This window comes from Garra rufa, chromosome 1 (assembly GCF_049309525.1).
Source record: "Garra rufa chromosome 1, GarRuf1.0, whole genome shotgun sequence".
In the NCBI taxonomy this organism is placed as follows: domain Eukaryota; kingdom Metazoa; phylum Chordata; class Actinopteri; order Cypriniformes; family Cyprinidae; genus Garra; species Garra rufa.
In genome coordinates, this window is record NC_133361.1 from 63,575,332 (window position 1) to 63,592,762 (window position 17,431).

General features: G+C 48.1%; 1 protein-coding gene across 1 annotated transcript in view; it reads right to left on the reverse strand.

Annotated features, from left to right (window-relative positions):
• The window catches only part of LOC141318465 (uncharacterized), a 70,689-nt gene that overhangs the window by 49,982 nt on the left and 3,276 nt on the right, over positions 1 to 17,431 (reverse strand). The gene's annotated exons all lie outside the window — the stretch shown is intronic.

The following is a 17,431-nucleotide window of genomic DNA, read 5'->3' on the forward strand; positions in this document are numbered from 1 at the left end:
CCTCCAGGAACCACTGCTCTAAATGCTTATATTCCTATGTATGAATGTATCTCAAGCTTAATATCTTAGAAATGATCTTATTTTCCTAAACAATGGTGTATGCTATGTGATTAGAAGATGCATCATACTGTTTGTACTGTATTTTGGGTAAAATGTCTCAGGTTACGTATGTAACCCTGGTTCCCTGAGGGAACGAGACACTGCGTCCTGAGACACTTTGGGGAACGCCATTGGCGGGCCGCACTCTGAGTCATGTCCAACGTCCAATGAGAAACGGGAGTGACGTCACAGGCGCGGTGACGTCATCGACCAGGAAGTATATAAGCACGTGCGTTTGAAGCTGGCGTCGGCTTATAGGAATGAAGTGAGCGCAGCAGGGATGCGGGAATTATGGTCCGAGACGCAGTGTCTCGTTCCCTCAGGGAACCAGGGTTACATACGTAACCTGAGACGTTCCCTTCCGGGAACTCTACACTGCGTCCTGAGACACTTTGGGGAACGAGGTATCAACGCCCCCATAATTTCCAAGGCCCTGCCCAGTTTTTGTCTGCTAGGCCAAGGGTGGAAAGTTGTGTCTTGGTACACTTCAGCCTGGGAAACTTGCCAGGACATGAGTGATAATACATCTCTGTCTGTGGAGCCCACCAGACAAGAGGGAGAGAATGTACCTCGGCCCTCGGGCACACGAGGTTAGCATAATCCAGTGTCTGGAATACTTACCTGATGGGACACTATGGAAACTCCGCCTGGTGATCTTGCCAGGACGCGAGTGATAATGCATCTCTGTCTGTGATCAACCACCAGACAAGAGGGATAAATGAGCCTCGGCCCTCAGGCACACGAGGAGAAATGGTAGTCCTTTGTCTGCGCTACGGCCAGAACAAGAGGGACACAAGAAGTGCCTGGTGAACGTGCCAGGACACTGGAATACATCTCTGTCTGTGATCCACCACCAGACAAGAGGGATAAATGAGCCTCGGCACTCAGGCACACGAGGCTAGGGTTCTCAACCGCTGCCTGTCACAAGACCAGTGCAGGGGGAGAAAAGGCTCCTCGGCCCTTGGGCACACGAGGAGAAATGGTAGTCCTTTGTCTGCGCTACGGCCAGAACAAGAGGGACACAAGAAGTGCCTGGTGAACGTGCCAGGACACTGGAATACATCTCTGTCTGTGATCAACCACCAGACAAGAGGGATAAATGAGCCTCGGCCCTCAGGCACACGAGGCTAGGGTTCTCAACCGCTGCCTGTCACAAGACCAGTGCAGGGGGAGAAAGGCTCCTCGGCCCTCGGGCACACGAGGAGAAGTGGTAGACCTTTGTCTGCGCTACGGCCAGAACAAGAGGGACACAAGAAGTGCCTGGTGGACCGCCAGGACACTAGAAAACATCTCTGTCTGTGATCAACCACCAGACAAGAGGAACACAGGCCTCGGCCCTCGGGCACGCGAGGCAGGATATCACACCTCTCGCCTGGAGGACTGCCAGGTCGAGAGGGTAGAAATCCTTTTCCTCCATAGAGGAAAGCGCCTATAGCACCTCTAGGCCTAGCAATGCTAGGGCTGAAGGACGACTGAGCCAGGAGTGACTCTGAGGTCTAGTTCGTAGAATCTGACGAACGTTAGAGGTGAGGACCAACCCGCCGCACTGCAGATGTCCTGGATCGGGACACCTGCCATCAGAGCTTTAGAGGCTGCAATGCCTCTAGTTGAGTGAGCCTTGACTCCCAACGGGGATGGGAGACCAGAGGACTCGTAGGCAGTAGAGATGGCATCAATGATCCACTTACTGATAGTAGGCTTGGAAGCCGGGCACCCCCTCTTAGGGGGGCCGTAACAGACCAAAAGTTGCTCTGATTTACGCCACAGGGCAGCTCTGTGGACATAAGTGTCCAGTGCTCTTACTGGACACATTAAGTTATACTTCCTCTGGTCGTGCTCCACGAATGGAGGAGGGTAAAACGCTTGAAGCGTTATTGGCTGTGGTGTCGCTGATGGGACCTTAGGTACGTACCCAGCTCGTGGGTAAAGGAATGCTTTGGCCAACCCTGGGGCAAAGTCAATGTAAGAAGGGGCCACTGAAAGGGCCTGCAGGTCCCTGACTCTCTTGAGAGACGTTAGCGCCAGCAGCAATGCTGTCTTTAGGGTAAGCATCCGATCGGAGGCCTCCTCCAGAGGCTCGAAGGGAGGTTTACACAGCGCCTACAACACCACAGCTAAGTCCCATGTAGGGACTTTCGGTCTTGCACGAGGCCTCAGCCTGAGTGCACCGCGGAGGAAACGTGAGACCAGGTGGTTCTTGCCCACTGAAAGGCCGCCATGAAGGGCGTGGTAAGCCGATATAGCCGCCACGTACACCTTCAAGGTGGAGTGAGCTAACCCAGCGGACAAACGAGTTTGCAGGAACTCCAGCACTGTACCAACCGGGCAGTGGACTGGGTCTAAGCGGCGTTCATGACACCATGACGCAAACAGGTTCCACTTTAGGCCGTAAAGTTTCCTCGTAGAGGGAGCTCTGGATTGAAGGATGGTCTCAACAACCTCGGTTGAGAGACCAGCTTCTATGAGTTGTGCCCCCTCAGGGGCCACACCCATAACTTCCACTTCTCTGGGTGGGGGTGGCATATCGCGCCCCCAGCCTGAGAAAGAAGGTCGCTCCTGACAGGAATCTCCCATGGAGAGCCGTCGAGGAGGGCGATTATATCCGAGAACCATACTCGGGCCGGCCAGTACGGGGCTACTAGCAGCAGCCGTACTCCGTACCGGCGCACTCTTTCCAGAACTCCCGGGAGCAGAGCGATCGGGGGAAAAGCGTACAGACGAAGCCTCGGCCACGTCTGTACCATGGCATCCAGTCCGAGAGGAGCTGGAGGAACTAGAGAGTACCAAAGGGGACATTGCGATGTCTCCTGAGTCGCAAAGAGGTCCACCTGGGCTTGACCAAAGACTCTCCATATCTGCTTCACCACCTGAGGGTGAAGCATCCATTCCCCGGGCCTCAGCCCCTGCCTCGACAGGACGTCTGCTCCCACATTGAGACGTCCAGGAATGTGAACTGCTCTCAATGAGAGAAGCTTCCCTTGTGACCATAGGATGATCTGGTACGCCAGCTTGTATAAGGGGCGTGAACGCAGACCTCCCTGGTGGTCTATATAGTAGACCACCGCCGTGTTGTCCGTGCGGACCAGCACGTGATGGTTTCTCAGGTCTGGAAGGAAATGCTTCAGAGCCAGGAACACTGCCAACATCTCTAGGCAATTTATGTGCCAGGAGTGATGCCGGTCGTTCCATAGGCCTTGGGCGGAGCGGCCACTCATGACCGCTCCCCACCCGGTGAGGGATGCATCTGTCGCTAGCGTGACGCGGCGGCAAGGAGCTCCCAGCGCTGGACCTTGTAATAGGAACCAGGGCTTTTTCCACATGACTAAGGCACGTAGGCAGCGCCGCGTGACCTTGATCTTGCGGAATGGGTTCCCCCTCGGGGAAAACCCTTTGGTTTTGAGCCACCCCTGCAGTGGTCTCATGTGCAGCAGTCCAAGAGGTATCACGTTGGATGCAGCTGCCATAAGACCTAACAGTACTTGGAACTGTTTGACAGTGAGTAGCAGGCCTAGCTTGACCGCATTTGCTGCAGTAAGGATCGACTCGTACCGAGCAGGTGACAATCGTGCCTGCATCGTGGTCGAATCCCAGATTACACCTAGATAAGTGGTTCTCTGTAATGGAGACAGCACACTTTTCTTGGCGTTGAGTCTCAACCCCAGCTTTTTCATGTGAGCAAGAACAACATCTCGATGTTGAGCCGCTAACTGTTCTGAACTGGCTAGGATGAGCCAGTCGTCTATGTAGTTGAGTATGCGGATGCCCTGGAGTCGCAGTGGAGCCAGAGCAGCATCCACACACTTCGTGAAAGTTCGGGGAGAGAGCGCTAGGCCGAACGGAAGAACTCTGTATTGGTAAGCTTTGCCCCTAAAAGCGAACCTGAGGAACTTCCGGTGTTGAGGAAGGATGGAGACGTGAAAGTATGCGTCTTTCAGATCTATCGTGACAAACCAGTCCTCGGACCTGATTTGAGACACGACCTGTCTGACAGTCAACATTTTGAACTTCAGTTTTCTTACTGAGATGTTTAGCTGTCTGAGATCTAAAATGGGTCGCAGGCCCCCATCCTTCTTGGGAACAATGAAGTACCGGCTGTAGAACCCGGATTCTCTGTGATGAGGAGGGACCACCTCGATGGCCTCCTTCCTCAGGAGAGTATTCACTTCCTGTTCTAATACCAGAGCCTGCTCGGGGCCTACCAGAGTAGGAAATACCCCGCTGAATGGTGGCGGCTTGGCGCCGAATTGAATGCAATAACCTTTCTCTACAGTACGCAGGACCCACATAGAAATATTTGGCAGTAGTTTCCACGCTGCCAGAAATTCTACTAAGGGAACCAGCCTCTCGAGACTGGTCTCTGGATTTATTAGAGGAGCTAACTTGGTGACCTGTAGCAGCGAACTGGCAGGATGCACCTGAAGTGAGCGCTCTAGAGACCCCCGTGGGGGTGGCGAACTCTCTGGTTCCGCTACGTTTCCGGGCGGAAGGACCAGAGAATGATGTTCGCGGGAGACTGCCGCGCCCTGTAACACCGGCAGGGTTAGCTGACGAATCTCCTGAGGGCCCCGAAGAGAGGTGGTCACCGTACTCCTCAGAGGCGGTGAAGCACCTTATGCTGCGTTCACACCGCCCAAACCGTCATGCGTCAGTTGCGGCAAGATTACATGTAAAGTCAATGGTTGAGTCCGTCAGAGGTCCGTCAGAGGCTCTGCGTTGCGTTGTGTCCGTTGGATCCGTCAACTTTTCAAGCGTTACCTGCGTTTCAAGCGTCAACGCAGCCAACGCAAGCAACGCAGAAGTTCAGCTAGTTGAACTTTTGACGGACTTAACGCACTTGACGCAGTGCGTCAACCAATCAGAGCGTCTCACTGTAGCGACGTCACCACACGTATTTTGAATGAAGCGGGAGCAGAAAAAACAAAAACATACAATTCTCTGCGATTGAAGACGGCTACAAACTTATTCTAGCCGTCTGCAATCGCAGAGAATTGTATGATCCGTCCTCGTTGTTGTTTAACCCTCTGGGGTCTGAGGGTGTTTTGGGGCCCTGAAAAAGTTTTGACATGCCTTGACATTTGTGCTTTTTTCAGTATGTTAAAAACATATTAATATCCTAAATCTAAATACATTGTAATTAGCACAAATTGGACTACAAAAATATGTAAGCAGTATGAATGTACATTTTTTAGTTTTTGAGAAAACAACGTTTATGCGTGCATAGTGAAAAACTAAATTTTTGGAGTCACTGAAATAAGGTCATCTAACACATACAGAATATTTGTTCTCGGGACTTTCGAGAATTGGATGTAGTAGGCTTGGTTTTTTTCTACCAAATGATGTGAAAATCATCTAGTTCACTTGTTTTCACAAAACAGTATATAGATTTACATTTTTGAAGACACTTTTTGTTTCGAATGGCTGTATGCGAGAAGGCGTGAATGATCATGAATAATGCTGTGATTTACACCTGAGAAGACAAAGACCTGCATAATGAGCCGCATAATGAGCCATTCAGTCAGATGTTGACTAAGAGGAAACAACAGAAAGAATAATTGAAAAGAAAAATGAAAGGACAAAATAAATATATATTTAGTTTGAAGCGTATTTTGAATATATTTAACTATCACGTAAAATAACTTGAGATTCACTTGTGACTTTTTCACTTTAAAACTTTTTATTAGGAACAAAAGTAATAAACAACACAGAAGTCAAGATGTCGTGGGTGCAATATCCAAATCACTCGCAGGAAACTTGAACACAGGAAAACGGGGAACAGCAGAAACTGCAAAGAAAACAAGTAGATGTGAGCAACACAATGATCTGACAAAGACAGAGCTAACATGGAGAAAATACATACACTACCAGCCAAACTTTTTTATTATTAAAAGTTTTTTTTTAAGTGAGCAGTTTTTTTACATAGTAAACCTATTTCACAAAATTAGACAATTATTTTTCTTTAAAAAAGTACCTTTGACTGGTAAGTGTATAGCATAGGTGTATAACAGTTAGGTGCAAATAAAAACAGTGCAAGATAAATACAGGTGTGAGGTTTGTAATGAAGTGATACAGGAGAAACCACACATCTTCTACCTTTCATACAGATTACTTAAAAAGAGAATATTAGTTTTTTTATTTGAATTGGTTTATGTAAACGTAAACATTTCAAGCTTTCTACACGAATATGTATTATGTTTGTGAGGCACATAATCACTGAGATTTAGGTTGTTTCATTTATGTGTCTGTGAAAAGATATAACAGAGACAGTGAAGGCAGAGTGCGTGCCCTGTCTGTTTTCTTATTTTCATAAAAGCACAGTGTATACAATTAAAAATATACCCTCTACAGTTTCGAATGATGTATTGGTTGTATTTGTACGATCAAAACTGACGGAGAATTTTACATTCTTTTCGGCATTATTACAAAAGCGTGCCTCAGAACGCGCCGGCACGTTTTTCGACCAAAGTTGAAACATCCTGTCATCATGAGACATTTAGATGCAGTGAAATGAAACATACTTTATAATGTTTCACTTGCTGTAATCAGGAAATACAGTTGGCAAAAAGTCTTAACTGGTCAAATGTGTGCACATTCTGTCACAGTAACAACTAACAAGTATAAAAGAAAAAAAACTTACTTGTGTAAATATCTCCTCTGCTCGTTCACGCCGTGTCTCATATAATGTTCATCTTCTGAAGTAAGTTTTATTCCTGACAGCCCGTCTTCTGCCAGAAAGGACTAACTTGAAAGAAAAGAAACTGCTTTCTCCTTTGTTTACCGTGATGTGGGCGTCTACTTTTGGCGCGGCGCCCTCACGTGGACGATTTGAATTTGAAAAGATCGAATCGCTCTTGGGCGTGATCTAATTAAAACTAATGAAGCAGACAAGAGAGACTGGACATTGTGTTGGTTTCATACGGATTACTTTATCACAGAATATTTTATTTCGATAAACATTACTTCATTTGAAAGTATAGATATCAAGCTTTCTCTACATATATTGCTTATGTCTCTGTGTTGTGTATTGGCTGAGTTATAGTCTATTTTAATGACGCGTTTCTGAATGAAGATCACGGAGATCAACGCGGCAGACAGCACACCCTTTTTGTTTTCTCTATTTTGTAAAATCACAATATTTTTTTGGTTTTGTGAGTATATACAAATAAAAGTAGACCCTTTACAGATTCGATTGATGTACTGCTTTTATCTGTACAATCAGAAATGGCTGAGTAATTGAAGTTCCTTTTGGGAAACTGCCACAAAACGCGTATACGCGTGTTTGGACCCCAGGGGGATAAAGACAGGAATGTAAAGGAACTTGCTTGGATGAAGATCGCTGAAGAGATCGGGTTGTCAAATCTTTTCTCAACGTAATTATTTCCCATTTCGTTAGCTAGCGAAACATGTTCATGAGAGGATTCCAAAATGTCCAGTCCCAATAGTTTGCCATGGTTTATTCAGGGGAAGTGTGCAGAAAACTAGATGCGTTGGGAGCGTTGCCTGACGTGTGCGGTGTGAACGCACCAAAAAGCAAGCGTTGCCAGCTTCAACGTACATGCGTCAAACTAGATGCGTTAGGTGCGTTGCCTGACGCAGACAAAGTGTGCGGTGTGAACGCACCATAAGTCTTCGAGAGGGGCTGCCCTCATTGGCCCTGGGCCACGACCATCAGGGCCGTTTAGCCGAGGCCCTCTTAGACTGTAGGACGACCCTCAGGTCCGGCCTAGTCTTAGAGGACCCCGGCTTGGAGTGTTGCTGAGCCCGCCCTCTAGGCTTAGCCGGAGGGGTGCGGGTAGCAACACTCCTTTTCTGTGCATCCCGGTGCGAGGAGCTAGCTTGCGGCTGGGGCTGCTCCCGTCCAGCAGCCCCAGAGGAGTAAGTGCGGTGAGGAAGAAACCGCTGGAACGCCGCTGCCTGCCTGCGGGCCTCCTGGTGTCTGCTGACAACAGTGTCCACAGAGTCACCAAAGAGGCCAAAGGGCTGCAGGGGGGCGTCCAGGAGCGTGACCCTGTCCTTCTCCTTCATGTCGGACAGGGTCAACCAGAGATGCCTCTCCGCGGCCACCAAGGCTGCCATAGACCGCCCAATGGCACGGGCGGTCTCCTTGGTGGCGCGGAGCGCCAGGTCTGCGGTCCTGCGCATCTCTGTGACGCTCACTTCCTCACCGTCACTAAACTCCTTCAGCAGGTCGGCCTGGTATGCCTGGAGTACAGACATGGTGTGTAGGCAACCACCAGCCTGACCTGCTGCCGCATATGCCTTACCCATCAGACCAGACGTGATCTTTAGTGGCCTGGTGGGTAAGGACGGAGCCTTCAGGGACGATGCCAGGCCGGGAGACAGATAGCTCGCTAGTGTCTGCTCGACCTGGGGCATCGCCCTGTAACCGTACTCCTCCATCCCCCCCACATTACCGTAGTAATCAGAGGCGGGGAGAAGAGACGCGAGGAATACGGTTTTTCCCACGATCTCCTGATCTCTTTGTGGAGATCAGGGAAAAAAGGAAGGCTCCGTTTGGGAGGTGCTGGCTTTGCCCGCAGGAAGCGCTCATCGAGCCTGCTTCCCTGCGGTTCATGATCTTGTGCTGGTGGCCAACTGATGTTAAGCTTGGCCACCGCGCTAGTCAGCACCTCCACTAGCTCCTCGTATTGGGGTGAATGGGGGGGCGGTTGTGGGGTGTCAACGCTCTCAACATCAACCTCCTCGGAGGAAGACAGAAGGAGGGAAGGAACCGCAGTGCGGGCTTCCTCATCCAAGAGGAGGTCATACGATCCGCTGGGTGAGGAGAGAGATAGGGGATCACCCGTCTCAACTCCCTCCAGCAGATCTACCTGCGAACCCCATGAGTGCAGCTGCCGCTCCGCCTCAGCGGAAGCGGGGCCAGACCCACGGGGAACGCTAGTGAAAGCCCCCTCCTCAAAGAGGGCTTTCCGGGAACGGAGCAACCGCAGCGGCATTCGCTCGCACTGTGGGCAGCCAACCCCCTCAAGGGCTGACCTAGCATGCTCCGCTCCCAAGCAGACTACACATAGATCGTGTGTATCCCCACCAACAATGAAACGTTGGCAGGGAGGGACACACTTTCTATGTGGCTGCTCAACCGCTCTTTTTGTTTTAAAAGATCGTTTTCCCCCTTTTGGCATACTGCTCAAATAAAAGTGGTGCAATTGGCACGAAAAAACAGCAGTAAAAACCAGACAGACAAAGACACAGAGCGCTCTCGCTGAATGACAAAAGCTGACGCCAGCTTCAAACGCACGTGCTTATATACTTCCTGGTCGATGACGTCACCGCGCCTGTGACGTCACTCCCGTTTCTCATTGGACGTTGGACATGACTCAGAGTGCGGCCCGCCAATGGCGTTCCCCAAAGTGTCTCAGGACGCAGTGTAGAGTTCCCGGAAGGGAACTGCACCAATTTCACAAACCAGCCATAAACATGCAAATGGGCCATAAAATAGAGACAAAGAAACCTCTCCCGCTCAAAAATCCAAGCTTTGGATTGGCCAGTCAACCTAAATGTGAGTGTGACAGGGAAACTTTAAAAAGATCCTAGCTCAAGCAGATTAACGCTGAAACCTTCGAGACACTCATCGAGACTCATCACTGAGTTTAACTTTCCAGTAGTTTTATCTTCAAATAACTTTGTAGACTCACTGTGGATTTCCCTATCTTCAGAAGAACTAGAGAAAACCTCCAGCTTGCTCTCCTAAAATAATTCAAGAACTTCCATTGTCTGCCGTATCAGGACTCTTGTTCAGCAACAAAGCTAATGTAAGTAACATCTCGGTTACGTATTGTAACCCTCGTTCCCTGAAAGAGGGAACGGAGACGTCTCGTCGAGAGCCGACGAATTGGGATATCGCCTGGATAGACCAATCTACTTTGTGTGTAACTAAACGAGCCAATGAACATTGGCATGCATGATTGCAGCCATCTGCAGCTGATTACAGCGTGAGCATATAATGCGCAGCAGGTGCCATGCATAGACATAGTTTCGCTGGGGGCTCGTCCAAACCCCTGAAACTGCCTGTCCGTTGTACGTGGCTCCCCAACCGGTGGTGGAGGCAGCCGTGTGTACTACAGCATGCCTGGAGACCTGTTCCATGGGCACTCCTGCCCGTAGGAATGAGAGGTCTGACCACGGGATGAAGGTTTGGCGGCAAGCCAGTGTTACTTGAACCCGGTAAGAGCCGCGTAGCCACGCTCTCCTCGGGACTCGGCCATGAAGCGGTCTCATATGGAGCAGGCCTAGCGGTGTAACCGATGCTGCTGCTGCCATATGCCCCAGGAGCCTCTGAAACTGTTTCAGTGGGACCGCCGTCCTGCTATTAAATGTATTCAGGCAGTTCAACATCGACTGAGCACGTTCCTGCGTGAGACGTGCTGTCTGACTGACCAAGTCCAGTTCCATACCGAGAAAAGAGATCCTCTGCGTAGGAGTGAGTTTGCTCTTTCCTCAGTTGACCCGAAGGCCCAACCGGCTGAGGTGTGTAAGCACCAGATCCCTGTGTTCACATAACTGGTCCCGAGACTGTGCCAGAATAAGCCAGTCGTCGAGGTGAGAATGCAACTTTCGTAAAGACAGGGAGAGAGGGACATCCAAAGGGCAGGACCGTGTACTGATATGCTCTGCCTTCGAACGCGAATCGCAGAAAGGGTCTGTGGCACGGAAGGATTGAAACATGAAAGTACGCGACCTTCAGGTCGATCACTACAAACCAATCTTGGGGACGGACACATCTGAAAATGTGTTTCTGTGTGAGCATCTTGAACGGTAGCCTGTGAAGGGCCCGGTTCAAAATGCGCAGATCCAAGATCGGCCGTAAACCACCAGTTTTCTTGGGTACTATGAAGTACGGGCTGTAGAAGCCCAACCTCATATCGGCTGGAGGGACTGGCTGTATCGCTTCCTTCGCCAGCAAGGTTGCGATCTCTGCATGCAAGATGGGAGCATCACCTCACTGAGGTGAAGTGAACACCTCTGAACTTGGGAGGGTGCCAGGCGAACTGAATCGCATAGCCGAGTCTGATGGTCCGGAGCAGCCAGCAAGATGGGCTGGGAAGCTCTGTTCAGGCTCCCAGGTAGTGTACAAGGGGCACGAGGGGGACCACCGACGTACCCGCGGAGGGGCAGCGAAAGATGGCGCAGGGACCCCGCCCGGGCGTCTCGTAGCCGGTCCGAAGCGGGGTCAGAGCGTCTATGTGCTGTGTGTGTGAGACGCTTACCTGTGTATGAGGCGATGGTGCGTGAGTAGTCTGTTTCGCAGCACTCTCGAACCGCCCATCGTCGCTTGCTGGTGAGTGGGGAGGGTGGGTGAGGTGCAGGGATGACCCGCGCACTCCCGCCGTCCCCTCTGGGGACCCAGAGATAGAGAAAATTGCTCTTTTGTCGATTATTTGGGTGAGGAAAAAACAATCAAAAGATTCTCCGCCCGGCCCTTCTCCGGGGGAGGGAGTGATGCGGTCACCATCTCCCGAAGAGCAGCATCCTCCATCTCTGGGTCGCCCGTCTCAGGGCCTCTTGTTCTTACGCTTGCCACTGGTCTTTGTGGGGGCCTGGACGGGCTGAGCGGCTGCCCTGCGTGAACTTGCCACGGACCTCGCACTACGTGTGACGAAGGTGACCGCGCGGTCTCTGGGTCATGACATATCCTCCATGGTGGTCCAGGAACGCCATCAAACTGCTGGGCAAAGTTTTCCATCGCGTTGCCGAAGAGGCCGGTCTGGGACACCGGATCGTCGAGGAGTCTGGTTTTCTCACAGTCCCTCATATCAGCCAGACACAGCCAGAGATGGCGTTCCTGGACCACCATGGTGGACATGGCACGACCCAGAGGCCGCGCGGTCACCTTCGTCACACGTAGCGCGAGGTCCGTGGTGATATGAAGTTCACGGAGAACTTCTGGGTCATGACCACCCTCGTACAGGTCCTTCAGTGCCTGAGCCTGATGAACCTGTAATAACGCAATTGCATGTAAGGCGGAACCAGCGGCGCCACAGGCCGAGTAGGCACTGCCGATCAGCGCCGACGAGTGCCTGCAGGCCCTGGAAGGGAGCGACGGGCTGCCCCGCCAAGTGGAAGCAGCGCCGGGACACAGCTGCACCGCGACAGCGCGCTCCACCAGCGGGACGCCCGTATAGCCCCACGCTGGCCCGCCATCAAGGGTGGTGAGGGAGGAAGTCCCACTCGAGTGGTTTCGGGCAGTGAAAGGTGCCGTCCACGTTCAGGTGAGCTTTTCATGCACCTCCGGGAAGAAGGGTGGGACACTGAGAACCAGCGCGAGCCACCCCGAGATACCAATCATCCAGCCGGGAGGGATCAGGACGTGATGGAGGTTTCCATTCAAGCCCTACCCTCTCGGCGGCCCGGGCAAGCATAGCCATTATCTCCGGGTCGGTATCCGGCACCGCTGACCGCCCAGCGGACGACAGTGTGCCGTCATCCTACCCAGAAAGGTCAGGCTCTCCTTCCGATGCCGCGACCGACATCTGTTCGTCGGGGGGAGCCCCAAAGGTAACGGGCGGTACCCCTAAAGAAGGTCCAACCCGCTCCCCTGAAAGCTCCAGTGGCGACGGATTCCTCACCGTCACCGTCAGACCGGACAGCCCCCTGCTTCCAGAAGTAACGCCCCCCCGGCGTTTGCCTGGAGGAACGCTCGATCTGGGCAGAGGGACTGGAACCCCGCCCCTTTGCAGGAAGCGGAGTCTGGTCCGCAACTCCGTGATGGTCATCCTCACGCAATGGGAGCATGACTCATCCACGAACGCTGCCTCAGCGTGTTGAGTGCCCAGACACGTGAGGCAGTGTGCGTGGCCATCACCCGGCGCCAGGAAACGGCTGCATCCAGAAACGCACAGGGAAAAAGGCATGATGTAAATGCCTCGTCTTTATAAAGACGTTCACCCGTGGAGCTCTTTTAGAATTCACTCTTTCAGGAATTTGCTCTTTTAGTGCTGAAGCGCACAGGGGAGATGGCCGCAGCAACACAGAAGGTGGGTGGTGCAAACCAGCTGTGTGCTTCCACTTGACACGGAAGACCACCGCCGCTGAAGCGCCGTGCCACCAACACAAAAAGAAAAAAAGAGACGTTGGTTTTTTGAGAAATGGCTTCGTTGACTCGTCAGAAGACTGGTTCGGCTCCGAAGCGAAAGCTTGTCTATGCATGGCACCTGCTGCGCATTATATGCTCACGCTGTGATCAGCTGCAGCTGGCTGCAATCATGCATGCCAATGTTCATTGGCTCGTTTAGTTACACACAAAGTAGATTGGTCTATCCAGGCGATATCCCAATTCGTCGGCTCTCGACGAGACGTCGAAGAGACCAACTGAGAGGGAACCATTTACAACTATTTAGATGTGTGTTTAATTCTTTCCTTATTTTCTTTCTTTATGCATATTTGTGTTTTGCTTAGTTTAGTTGTATGTTAGCTGGAGTTCTATTTTACCTTATATTTCACAATTGTGTTGTCTCAGTGTGCTGCTCACAATTCGAAGTCCCTGAATGTTTGATTTTGGTACATGCTGATTTTGCTACATGTTCATTTTGTTATTTAGTTACTGCTGGTGCTGACTAAAGTAGGAAAGTTACTCTTTCTTGGCCAGAAAAATAATCTTTCCAAGAATTGATAAATTAATATACTGTCTATTCGGTGGACAAACAGATCACATAATTGTAATATTGATTCTGCTACAGGTAATTCTGAGATCTGATCTAAATATTCATAATTAATTATAACCTGTTATAAACAGGTCCCACTTTAAATTAGGTGGCCTTAACTACTATGTACATACATTTAAATTAATAATTTGGTACAATGTACTTATTGTGTACATACATGTTTTTACATTGTACTTATATATTTTTAAAAGCCTACATGTAATTAAATCTGTAATTAATTTCTGTAATTACCAGTGTTGACCCATTCCTTACATCCTAAACCACCCTTAAACCTACCCATACCACCAAACCTGTCCCTAACCTTACCCATATCCCACCTTAATAGAAGCAAAAGTGTTTTGCAATGCAATATGACCAAATTAAGTACACTGTACTTATTTTTTAGTTTAAGTACATAATAGTTAAGGCCACCTAGTATAAAGTGTGACCTAAATATCTTCCCTTTTGAGCTAAATTGCCACACTTAAATACATATATAATAGCAATGAGGCAATATAATTGTTTTAAAAAAAATATCAAAAGAAAGTAATCATATGGTTTTGTTGAAGAAAATAATATCAAAATAGATGTTTTGGACGCTTCAACTTTTGTTTTCAAATTTGTGATCTTGGTGTTTTCTTTTACAAACCCGATTCCAAAAAAGTTGGGACACTGTACAAATTGTGAATAAAAACATAATGCAATGATGTGGAAGTTTCAAATTTCAATATTTTATTCAGAATAGAATATAGGTAACATATCAAATGTTGAAAGTGAGACATTTTGAAATGTCATGCCAAATATTGGCTCATTTTGGATTTCATGAGAGCTACACATTCCAAAAAAGTTGGGACAGGTAGCAATAAGAGGTCGGAAAAGTTAAATGTATATATAAGGAACAGCTGGAGGACCAATTTGCAACTTATTAGGTCAATTGGCAACATGATTGGGTATAAAAAGAGCCTCTCAGAGTGGCAGTGTCTCTCAGAAATCAAGATGGGCAGAGGATCACCAATTCCCCCAATGCTGCGGTGAAAAATAGTGGAGCATTATCAGAAAGGAGTTTCTCAGAGAAAAATTGCAATGAGTTTGAAGTTATCATCATCTACAGTGCATAATATCATCCAAAGATTCAGAGAATCTGGAACAATCTCTGTGCGTCAGGGTCAAGGCCGGAAGACCATACTGGATGACTGTGATCTTCGGGCCCTTAGACGGCACTGCATCACATACAGGAATGCTACTGTAATAAAAATCACAACATGGACTCAGGAATACTTCCAGAAAACATTGTCGGTGAACACAATCCACCGTGCCATTCGCCGTTACCAGCTAAAACTCTATAGGTCAAAAAAGAAGCCATATCCAAACATGATCCAGAAGCGCAGGCATTTTCTCTGAGCCAAGGCTCATTTAAAATGGACTGTGGCAAAGTGGAAAACTGTTCTGTGGTCAGACGAATCAAAATTTGAAGTTATTTTTGGAAAACTGGGACGCCATGTCATCCGGATTAAAGAGGACAAGGACAACCCAAGTTGTTATTAGCGCTCGGTTCAGAAGCCTGCATCTCTGATGGTATGGGGTTGCATGAGTGCGTATGGCATGGGCAGCTTACACATCTGGAAAGGCACCATCAATGCTGAAAGGTATATCCAAGTTCTAGAACAACATATGCTCCCATACAGACGTCGTCTCTTTCAGGGAAGACCTTGCATTTTCCAACATGAAAATGCCAGACCACATACTGCATAATTTACAACATCATGGCTGCGTAGAAGAAGGATCCGGCTACTGAAATGGCCAGCCTGCAGTCCAGATCTTTCACCCATAGAAAACATTTGCTGCATCATAAAGAGGAAGTTGTGACAAAGAAGACCTAAGGCAGTTGAGCAACTAGAAGCCTGTATTAGACAAGAATGGGACAACATTCCTATTCCTAAACTTGAGCAGCTTGTCTCCTCAGTCCCCAGACATTTGCAGACTGTTATAAAAAGAAGAGGGGATTCCACACAGTGGTAAACATGGCCTTGTCACAACTTTTTTGAAATGTGTTGATGCCATGAAATTTAAAATCAACTAATTTTTCCCTTAAAATGATACATTTTCTCAGTTTAAACATTTGATATGTCATCTATGTTTTTATTTACAGTTTGTACAGTGTCCCAACTTTTTTGGAATCGGGTTTGTACAAGAAAAGATAACTGTCTTTACACCTTTCATTTTTAAGATTAAAATGAATGCTTGAAATGGATTCATTATTATTATTATATTAATGGATTCATTATTATTCTTAAAGGGGTCATCGGATGCCCATTTTCCACAAGTTCATATAATTCTTTAGGGTCTTAATGAAAAGTCTCTAATATACTTTCGGACTGTTTCAGCTCGGTGAGGGCGGGTCTAAGTTAAGACGCTTATGTCAATCAAATGTATCACAACGACAAGAAGCTAAGAATGAACTGATTTTAAAAAGGGGATATTACTTTTAAAGATTTAAAAAAATACCACTGGGTGGATTTTTATCATTGTAGCGTGGTTGTGTACACAAACTACCAACACACATTAATGTTCAAACAACTTGGAAAAGTTAGTTTTGCACCAATGACCCCTTTAATGAAAAGCACACAACAATAAAACAGTACAATGAAAAACTAGCTTATAAAACGTTCATCAACAAAAACGAGGCATGGCATGCACCACACGAAGTATTATTTAGAAAGTTCAGCAAACACTGTGGAATCAAATAAAAAAGGCCTTGTAGCGTGACATAATGTGAATGCAAAGACAACAGGCTTTTCAAAATGAAAAAAAAAGAATAAAGTTACCACTAAACTAGCTGTCAGTGACAGTGCTTACATGTTTTTTGCTAAAGAAAACCAACATGTTCACCATGTCTGGTTTAAGAAGAGGGTTTTTACTTTACTTTTACGTTTCGCTTGAAAACCAAATCCTCTGTCTGCTATCATTTTCTCATCATTTTTGCTGCACGCTCCTTCGCACTTTTATAGACCCTAACCATTCACACTGAAAAAGCCCCTCTTACTCTCCCTCTCTCTTCACGTGATCAGTGAAATCTGACTCCTGCCGCACTGTGTTGTAGCTCTGCAGTGCACGCTGGATGGAGCAGAGCAGACGCCTTTAGTTTACAGTTGTAGTGTTTAATGTTCAACTGAACTAATTGGTCTTTATTTCTATAAAAAGCAAAATGACAGTGAGGGCAGTACCTCTGTGGGCCAAACAACTAAGAACGAGGGTTTAAACCAGGGGTGTCAAACTCAGTTTAGTTGTAGAATTTAGTTCCATCCATGCTTCAAACACACATACCTGTAGTTTTCAAATAGACCTGAAGGACTTGATTAGCTGAATCAGGTGTGTTTAATAGGGGTTGAAGCTAAACTCTGCAAGGGCTGTGACCCTCCAGGAACTGAGTTTGACACCTGTGGTTTATTTATTTTGAAGTTGCGATGAACAGTTTAGCATATTTAGAAAGACAATGATTTATTCTCCTGTGTTGGCATAGGTTTATAAATGATTTACCTTATATATCTGAGAATGGTGCACATTGTTCCCAGATGATCATTACAAGCAACTCAGACTCACAGCATATGCAAAGATTGAATTTGAGATGGTCTGTGCATGTAAATGATAACTGTTTGTGTGAAGCAGCATGAGAT